Below are 10,629 nucleotides of genomic sequence, written 5' to 3'. Positions count from 1 at the left end.
GATCAATTTTACATCATCAAATTGCTTCCTCTTATTTACTCCATTGTTTTGCCCCAGATAATTGTTTAAACCATACTGCAGTTTGAGAGATGCACCAGCGAGATTTGAAATTCACGTGTATTAGTGCTCTGGCTCATATAGTTTTGGGGGAGGGGAGAAGGAAAGGTGCTCCCAGGAGCGGGTGGCATGGTGGCCCTAGGATTCTGCCCCAGGGACATTGTTTACATCATCTATCTTCCATAGAAAGCTGGAATCAATGATGGAAGGTAGAAGAGGTGACATTGGCATAGTGGGAAGATTCTAGTATTGACCCTCCGGAGACGGGATTTCATAGCTCCCCTATCATTCCGTAACTGGATAACAACAGTGAATTTTATCAACAGTTTCCTTACCAGTGAAGAAAGAGAGTGAATGACTGGATGATGTCGAAGGCCTATTTCAGATAGAAAGACTACATTTAAGTTTTTGTGACGTTTACATAAAGAATGAACCAGTTTCATTCATCTGTTGATTCATTCATTTAATTATTCATTTATTCCTAGAATAGTGTAGTTAAGATCATGAATTTTATGGTCCAATTTTGGTTGTTTTATGGTCAAATAGACTTTGACTCAGGACTATCTACCTACTAGATAAACGACCTTGGACACTTACGGACTTCTTTGTAGTTGTTTCCTCATTCCTAAATGAAGATATTACCATTAGTGTTCTCCAGAAAACAGTGTGTGTCTATGAAGAGATATTGAGATTTTAGGGAATTGGATTGCAGGATTCTAGAGCAGTCCAGAATCTGCCAGAAGGCCAGCCGGGAGGAAGCTGACGCTATGGCTTGAGTCCAGGGGCAGTCTGCTGGCAGAATTCTGTCTTTCTGAGGAAGGTCAGTCTTGTTCTCAAGGCTTTCAGTTGATTAGAGGAGGCCCACTAACCTTATGAAGGGTAATCTGCTTACCTGAAGCCTAATGATTTCAGTGTTAATCTTATCTAAAACATACTTTAACATTAACATCCAGACATGTTTAACCAAGTATCTGGACAGGGTGGCCTAGCCAAGTTGACATATAAAATTAACCATCACAGAAGGACTACTGATCATGCAAGGAACACATTTAGCACAATGTCTAACACACAAAGCTAATAATAATGATAATGATAATATAATATAGCTATTATTATTTCTGCTGTTATTATTCTATACTGAATACCTACTCTTTCTTTTTGCTGGGTATCAGGATAGGTTCTGAAGCCATGACAATTCACAAGATAAGAATCTTTGTCCTCAAAGAACTTATGGTGTAAACACAGATGCTAATAAGAATAAGCTGTGTGACCATTACAATACAGTGCCCTGAATACTGTAAGAGCAGAAGGCTGCTGTGAGGAATATGGGTATGGTAAAAATGCATAACAGGGGCCCTGACTCAAAACGGGCTGAGAGGCAGGGATAATTTAGAGATCTAACAGATGAATACACCCCAGTCAGGCAAACGGACATCAGTGGGGGGGAGGAAGAAGCAGATGTATATTAAGGAGATAAGTGCGTGGAACTAGAATCGACAAAGAACATAGTCTGTTCATAGAATTGCAAGTAGTTTGTCATTTGTTGGGTCAGAGGATGAAAGAAGCAAGTGAAGACAAAAAGATGGCAAGTTTAAGGCTGTAAAAGGACTCTTACCAAGCCAAGCAGTTTGGATTTTATCCCCAAAGCAATGATGACCTAAAATATGGTAGTAATGCTGGAAATGGAGAGAAGAGACAAATTTGAGAGGTCTCAATGGATAAAACGGATGAGGCCTGATAATGGATTAAATGTTTAAGGTAGGGGAGGAGGGAGGAAAAGCTAAGATTTACAAGTGAGCTAGAGTATCTTTAGAAGATGCTAATAACTCTTGTAATTCCAGTAAAGGATATTTTGAAGAATGCTGAAGGGCTTTGCACTGGTCCTCTGCACACTGTTCTTCATTTTCCACATTTGTGAAATGAAGATACTGAACTCAATTCTCTTTGAAAGCCCTTGTCTTACTCTAAAATGCTGCAATCCTGGGAGTACATTTGGGTGGGGGGGAATACTTTTTGCCCTACCAAGTCAATAAACTGAAAGCAATACATAGTATCACCAGATTGGTTTTTAACTATGATTTAGCAATTATCACAGGATGTCAGAATGAGAAAGATCAGGAAATTAGATAATACACGCTAGTATCTTTTCTGTTCTGTTTGAGCTGTCAGAAAAATAGGGGCGGTTGACACTGCAGATCTAAAAAGATTAGACGGATTGTTCTAACTAGAATCAAAGTTGATAAGCAAATTTCTATGAATAGTGAAACAGACCAAAAAGCTGATTGGTGAAAAAAATATGCATAGGAGAGAGAAATAAGCACACTTTTTTTTTCCTATTGTGTGTTTGCAGAAAAAGTTATTGATTGCTCTGGTTTCAAGCACTTGATTTATCTTTTATGACACTTGAAACCCAGTGTTTGCTCTACAGCTTAAAGTTTATTTGGTGAGCTAACAAAGGCCCTGCAGAATCTAAAGGAGAGGATGAAATCAAATGACAATATGAACTGAAAGCCAGTCCAGATGGTCATTGTGTTCCTCCTCAACTTGAACTTGAGCCATTATTTAGAAGTCTTGTTGAGCAAGAACTGAATGAGGAAAAGATTTTCAAAGATAATCTGGTATAAACCATTCAGAACCTGGTTGATGAGTTGCTGGCGTTCTTCTGACCTAAAAAATAAGGAGCTGAACCCGAGGCTGTGACTCAACTCTCCCATCTCCTGGTAGAGCACTGGGAGCGAATATCTTGCATCTCAAATATTATATTTGGAGTTAGTTATCATTTTATAGTTGGGCACAACACAAAAAGCCATTGGGAGACATTTTATCAAAAATTTAGAATACATATTAATTTAGTTTAGAGTCCAGGTGTGTGTGTTGTGGGGGTGGGCATTGGATGTCTATAACTTGCTAGACACAATCTTAAAAATAATCGGCAGGGGCACCTGGGTGGCTTAGTCGGATAAGTGTCCGACTTTGGCTCGGGTCATGATCTCGCAGTTCGTGGGTTCAAGCTCTGAGTTGGGCTCTGTGCTGATAGCTCAGAGCCTGGAGCCTGCTTCAGATTCTGTGTCTCTCCATCCCTCCCCTGCTCCCACTGTGTGTGTGTGTGTGTGTGTGTGTGTGTGTGTGCGTGTGTTTCTCTCTCTCTCTCTCAAAAATAAATAAACATTAAAAAAAATTTAATAATGGGCAAATTTAGTTTTTTCTCATCTTATTGCACCTAAGTAATCATTACAGACCATATCAGTAGCTCTGATGTTCTTGGGAGAAGGAGGGGAATCTATTTTCAAGCCTCACTTTGACAAACTCTGTCATGTAATATTACTGAGTTGTATTCTAAGGGCTAGATGAATTGGATAAATTTTCTGATCCCACAATAATAATCACAAATAGTATTATCTTTATCTCTTCATCAAATTAATAATTGAATGCTGACTCACATTCCTCCCTGTTTTAAATCCAAACTTGAGAATTATCTTTCTGAGAAATATTCTCAAATAATCCTTTCTACTGTATGGCTAACCCTTTTCAACATGTTTGAATTAAGATCAACTTTTTTCTAATAAATGTTACTACTATGCAAATTTACTTAAATATATAAGTAATTTTAGATATTTTATTCCAAGCCAATAAATGAGTTTAGATAACCCTAGGATTAGTGAACCAAGTTAGACTTAACCGGAATAATAATGCTTTACATAATTTTGCTAATACCATACTCAATCTATTTTGTCTCTATGTTAATAAAATCCTCTAAGGACAAGAACAGTGCTTATTTTTCAAAACGTGTTTCAAATATTCACTGAAATTTTCAGTCCTTTGATGTTGGTACCCACATGAAGAAGAGTCAGTGGGCCAAGGTAAGGCATTCATCCAGATGCATTCATACTAGCATCTGGCATCTGAGACAGGGAAACAAATGTGAATTTAAAAACTTCCTGAATTTTCAAGGAAAGGGGAGAACAAGAAGTAGGAGTCCAAACTCAGGTCATAAGAAAATGTAGGGGCAAGTCAGGGGAATTGAGGTGAGTGACGCAGTGCCAAAGGCAAGAAAAAGAAACAATGCCAAAAAGAGAAGCAAGTCAAGGGTCAAAAGCTGAGCGGAATTGGAACCATGTGGAAGCCAGGGTAGGATCTGGAACATCAGCGTTCTGTTGTGACCACAGCCTCCTGCGCAAGATGACTCTGTCCTTGTGGACTCTTAGAGCAGGTTGGACTTTGCATGGGCTATGGGACTTTTTCCTGGGCTGGAAGAAGTCTGAAGTTGCTTGTAGGCACAACTCTAATGCCTCCATTGGCTTCAAAGGATGGGGGCACCTCCTTTCAAACAGAAGGAGGTAGCGGGCCAGCTGTCTTTAGTTCAGAGAAAGGGAGAGAGAACATGAAACACTCCCAAAGAGGCCCAAGTATGTTTTTGTCTTGTTTCTATTGTGTTTATGGTCCCTTTCCTCCTCCCATTAGAACTCTGCTCCTTCACTCAATAGCTTAAATGTATCCTTGGTGTCCATTTTGCCCGTGATCTATACCTGAGGTCTTCTCTTTAGGGAGGACAGGAAAGCTGTGAGGGAAGACACAGTTTTGGGTGTTCCCCCGGGGTTTGCAGGTGAGGCCAGTATTCCCTTGCACGTCCATCTCTCCTGGACCAACCCAGCTACACTACAGACCAACCGCCGTTGACAGGACTGCTCCCCCGCCAGCACCACAGAGGAATACCAGCAAAAGGAGAGAAGGGAACAGCTTTCCAATCTGCACCATCAGTCCTTTATTTACCTGAGGCCATGGATACGGACAGCTGAGGCCAGAATGTCCATATGTGAATGATGTTTTCATGTAGCTGCAGAATTTCTAAAATGGGACTGAACCTCCCTTTAAGCCACATTACTCACTAGACAAAGGAAGATCCTCTAGTATCTTTCCAATCTACTGCTACCAAAAAGAAAGAAAAGAAAAAACAAAAACAAAACTTACTTGATTAGATTCTATGGCAACATTTAGAAAATAATATATGATACTTTCAAAATATGATGCTACAGTATTAAGATAGCTCAGACACACACACACACACACACACACACACCCCACCTTCTCATGATCAATTCAATCCCTTCACATCACTAAAAAAGTCAAAGGGATCCTATTTAGTGCCACATTCTCTTCTTTTAGCAGCTCTAGCCAGGTAGGTATTCTTTCATTAGAATCAAGAGGCTCTTCAGAATATCCCAAGATAAGAGATTCTAATTTAAATTTTCTCAGGTTAAGTTCACAGCATCAACTAAACCCATGAAACATCACAGCCACAGACCCATATCCATATCCATACAGTTTAGACAAGACAAGAAGACTGGCCACTGTCTAAATATCATTGTTTTTCTTTTTTCTTTTCTTTTTTTGAGAGACAGAGAAAGACACAGTGTGAGCAGGGGAGGGGCAGGGAGAGAGGGAGACACAAAATCCGAAGAAGGCTCCAGGCTCTGAGCTGTCAGCACAGAGCCCGACGTGGGGCTTAAACTCACAATCCATGATATCATGACCTGAGCTGAAGTTGGACACTAAACTGACTGAGCCACCCAGGTGCCCCTAAATATCAATTCCTTTAGACCAAAATTTTTCAACATGGAAATGAAGGAGTCACTTACCTGACCAGGATGAGGACAGTAGGCCAAGTAGGGAGGTGTCCCCACAAGACTAAAGCAGCTTCCTTTTAAATGGTATTATTTTATATACCAGGGCTTTTCAGAATAATTCATTTGAAAAATAGGTTCTGCTCTCTCTGCAAAAGTTTAAGAATATTGCCTTATAAAATACTGTTTTCCAAGCTGAAGGAGTGTTAGACTCCACTAAATGTCTTATAACTTAGAATCGCATTGCTTTTAAAGCTGTTGACCTTGGCAGGATCGGAGAGGAGTGAGGCTGGTAAGGAACAGGCAGAGAAAATGAAAGAGAACAAAGAAAGAAAAGCTTCGTGGTTTCTATTCACCAAGTGCAATCAATCACTCCATGCTAGCTGTCCGTGACCATCACCTGTAAACTTAAAAGTGAAGTGGCTACCCAGAAATGTCACTCCTACCCATCTATTCAAGGGAAGAGAAAGACCAAGTCCACAAAAAGCCTTGTATGGGAATGGTCACATCAAATTTATTCATCATGGTCCCAAAATGGAATCAGCCCAAATGTCCACCAGCACGACAAATTATGATTTGTCCATGCAATAGAATGTCTCAGCAATAACCCTGCAGGGACTCCTGATACATCCAAAAACATGAATAAATCTCAGAATGATCATGCTGAATGAAAGAAGCAAAAGAGACACAGGACACAAAAGAGAACATACTGTATGATTTCATTCACATGAACTTCTAGAATAGGCAAATCTAATCAATGGCGGAAAAAAAATCGGGATGGTGGTGGCTTCAGGAAGGGAAACAAGGTGACTGGAAGACACAGGGAACTTTAGAGTAATGGACATGTTCTATATTTTGACTGAGGTATGGGTTATGTGAGTGTATTTTTCAAAACAGATAAAACCATACACTTAAGAATTGTGCATTTTATTGGATAAAAATTTTGTCTGAATAGATTTCACTTGTGGGGAAAAAGCTGAAAAACTAGATATGGCAAAAAATTCAGAAAATATAGCAAAATATCTTTATGAGCTCAGAGTAGAAAACAATTTATTAACAGTTTTTTAAAATATTTATTTTTGAGAGAGAGAGAGAGAAAGATTGTGAGTGGGGGAGGGTCAGAGAGAGACAGAATCTGAAGCAGTCTTGAGGCTCTGAGCTATGAGCACAGAGCCTAACACAGGGCTTGAACTCACAGACTGTGAGATCATGACCTAAGCTGAAGTTGGACACTTAACTGACTGAGCCACCCAGATGCCCCAGGAAGCAATTTTATAAACAAGATACACAATGCTCTACAAAGAAAGTATTGATGAATATCTTTACCAAAACTTAACTCATGAGAAGAGAAGACGCACAGAAAAGGCCAAGTCAGAAATGGCCAGTGAACATCGGAAAGGATGCTGACAGGCGGGGCTGTATTGTGGTGGGCACACTCACAGAGTTGTTGAGTCACTGTGTTGTACACCTGAAACTAAGGGTGACATACGTGTCATCTGTGCTTCAAAAAAAATAAAAACAAAAATAAACGAAAGGATGCTTGACCTCATGAGTGATCCTGTGAATGCAATTATTTTTTAAAGAAACAATTTCGTATCTGCCACATTGGCAATCGTTTCAGAGATCTGTGATGTGGAAAAGTTGAGATTGTAAATCATACTGCAGTTTGTGACTGTCGATCCGTTTGGCGACTTCAGCCATTTTAATATAAACACAGCACATTGTAACACTCAGACATTGAATTTCTTTTACACAGTCTAGAGAAACTCGTACATGGACACGAAGAGCATATACAGGAAGGTTACCATAGCACTGTTTGCAGAAGCGAAAAGACAGGTTCCACTGCAGTGTCCGTCCATTAATAAAGAGATGGATGCGTAAAAGTGGTATACTCATGCGGGGCAATGTTACATGGCAGTTAAAAAGAATAAATTATATCTCTATGCATCAAGGTAGCTAGATGTCAAAAATATGCTAAACTAAATATAATACCATATTTTTATACATATATACCCAAACGTGTAAAAACTGAATCACAAAAACCTGGCCTCAGAAACAAAGTAAGGAAAAACAGGTGATGTAATGATTCAAAAGACTTTATCTGAAATTTATTATCAAAAAATAATAGGAAGAATCATCAAAATGCAAATGAATGAATCTTGATCTATTTCTGATATCTTATACAAAAATTAACCCGAAATCAATCCTAATAGACATTGACTCCAGTCTATGACCTTGGGTTAGGCAAATAGGTCTTAGATATGACACCTAAAACACAAGCCATAAAAGAAATAAAATTGGTAAATTGGACTTCATAAAAATGTGGAATTTTGCTTTGTGAAAGACCCTGCTAAAAGCATGAAAAGGAAAGCTATAGACTGGGAGAAAATATTTGCAAATACATTTATCTGACAAAAAAACTGCATCTAGAATATATGAAGAATTATCAAAATTCAACTATAAGAAAATGAACAACTGAATTTTTAAGGCTTTTTTTTAATATTTGAGAGAGAGACAGACAGAGACAGAGAACGAGCATGGGAGGAGCAGAGAGAGATGGAGACAGAATCAGTAGTAGGCTCCAGGCTCTGAGCTGTCAGCACAGAGCCCGAAGCGGGGCTTGAACTCACCAACTGTGAGATCATGGCCTGAGCCGAAGTCAGACGCTTGACCAGCTAAGCCACCTAAGTGCCTCTGAATTTTTGTTTTTTAATGAACAAAAATTTAAACAGACACTTCATTAATGAGATAGATGGAAAGCTAAGAAGCCCCATGAAAGACACTCAACCTCATTAGTCATTAGGGAAATGCAAATTAGAGCCATGATGAGACCACACTATACCTAACAGAATAGCTTCAAAGACAACTCCATGTTTTGGCTATTGTTGACAGTGCTGCTATGAACATTGGGGTACATGTGCTCCTATGCATCAGCACTTTTGTATTCCTTGGGTAAATCCCTAGCAGTGCTATTGCTGGGTCATAGGTAAGTTCTATTGGTAGTTTTTTGAGGAACCTCCACACTGTTTTCCAGAGCAGCTGCACCAGTTTACATTGACACCAACAGTGTAGGAGGGTGCCCGTCTCTCCACACCCTCGCCAGTATCTATAGTCTCTTGATTTGTTCATTTTAGCCACTCTGACTGGCGTGAGGTGGTATCTCAGTGTGGTTTTGATTTGTGTTTCCCTGATGATGAGTGATGTTGAGCATCATTTCATGTGTCTGTAGGCCATCTGGATGTCCTCTTGGAGAAGTGTCTGTTTATATCTTCTGCCCATTTCTTCACTGGGTTATTTGTTTTTTGGGTGTGGAGTTTGGTGAGTTCCTTGTAGATTTTGGATACTAGCCTTTTATCTGATATGTCATTGGTAACTATCTTTTCCCATTCTGTCGGTTGCCTGTTAGTTTTCTTGATAGCAGCACTGCCAACAATAGCCAAAACATGGAAAGAGCCTAACTGTCCATCACCTGATGAGTGGATCAAGAAGATGTGGTGTATATATACAATGGAGTATTACATGGCAATGAGAAAGAATGAAATCTGGCCATTTGTAGGAAAGTGGATGGACATCGAGGGTGTCATGCTAAGCGAAATAAGTCAGGCAGAGAAGGACAGAAACCATATGTTTGCAGTCATAGGTCTAACAGGAGAACAGGAGAAACCTAATGGAGGACCAGGGGGAGGGGAAGAGGGAAAGAGAGTTGGGGAGAGGGACGCAAAACTTGAGAGACTATTGAATACTGAAAACGAACTGAGGAGGGGGAGAGGGGAAAAGAGGTGGTGGTGATGGGGGAGGGCACTTGTGGGGAAGAGCAGTGGGTGTTATATGGAAATCAATTTGACAATAAACTATTTAAAAAAAAAAAGACAACTCCACAGGCTGAGAGGGATGAGGGGCACTGGGATTTCAGACACTGCTGCTGGAAAGGCACAGCAGCACATTAGGTGCTTTAGGAAAGTTTGGAAAACTTCAGGCAAAGGAATGTAGGTGCTGCAGGTGAAATCAGGCTGCCTACAAGGAAGTGGCGAGGGCAGGAGAATATGGGTGGGGTACCCAATGCGTCTGTTTCCACCTCCATGTAACTGCCCTTCAGTTTCCAATTTACAGAGGGTTCTGTGAGGTTCTTATGAGGACAATCAACCATAAAGATTCATCCTACATGCATATCCTAAATGCTTTATCCGCAATCCTAAGCAACATGAGAAAGAGGAGGAAAAAGGGTATTTGTCACGCATGCTAGGTACAGTCAAACCAATGCCTGCACACCAATCCGTCTGGAATTTGAGGTGGGCCTGTGCTGTCCCCAGAGGAGAATGGCTAGGGGTGCCACCTCCAGATCTTACTCCCACCACATGGAACGTCACCCACCAGATATGAAAAATACTTTTGCAGGTTGAGCTTCCTGAATGAGTCTGGTGGAAAAGAAGAAAGGGGCAGGAAGAGGGGGAATATTTTCAACGTTGAGGAAAACAAAGCATAAGCATGAGGATAAATGGCAATGGACACTTTGATTTGGGGGGTGCGGAGCAAGAAGGATGGGGGTAGTGGCAATTTACAGAGTCCATGTCCATCTGAGGGAAGCAACTTTGCTATGTTGGAATGCAAGACCAGGTTTCAAAGCTTCTGAGTGTCCTAGGGAAGCAGGACCCCTGGGTTTGTACGTGAAATCGCCTGAGTTATAAACATTGGGAATGACCTACTCCGTTTCGGACCTGGGCCGGTTCACCCCTCCTTAGGCAACCTGGTGGTCCCCCGCTCCCGGGAGGTCACCATATTGATGCCGAACTCAGTGTGGACACCCGATCGGCATAGCGCACTATAGCCCAGAACTCCTGGGCTCTAGCGGTCAACATTGGGAATGAATTTAAATTTTATTAGAACAACAACAAAAAGATCTGGGGGCCGGATGAGGGCTGGGAGGCACCATACTGTGTCTTCTGACGTGGAC

This window comes from Suricata suricatta, chromosome 13, assembly GCF_006229205.1.
Source record: "Suricata suricatta isolate VVHF042 chromosome 13, meerkat_22Aug2017_6uvM2_HiC, whole genome shotgun sequence".
Lineage (NCBI taxonomy): Eukaryota > Metazoa > Chordata > Mammalia > Carnivora > Herpestidae > Suricata > Suricata suricatta.
The sequence above is the reverse complement of the archived record's forward strand: the minus strand, read 5'-3'. Positions refer to the sequence as shown.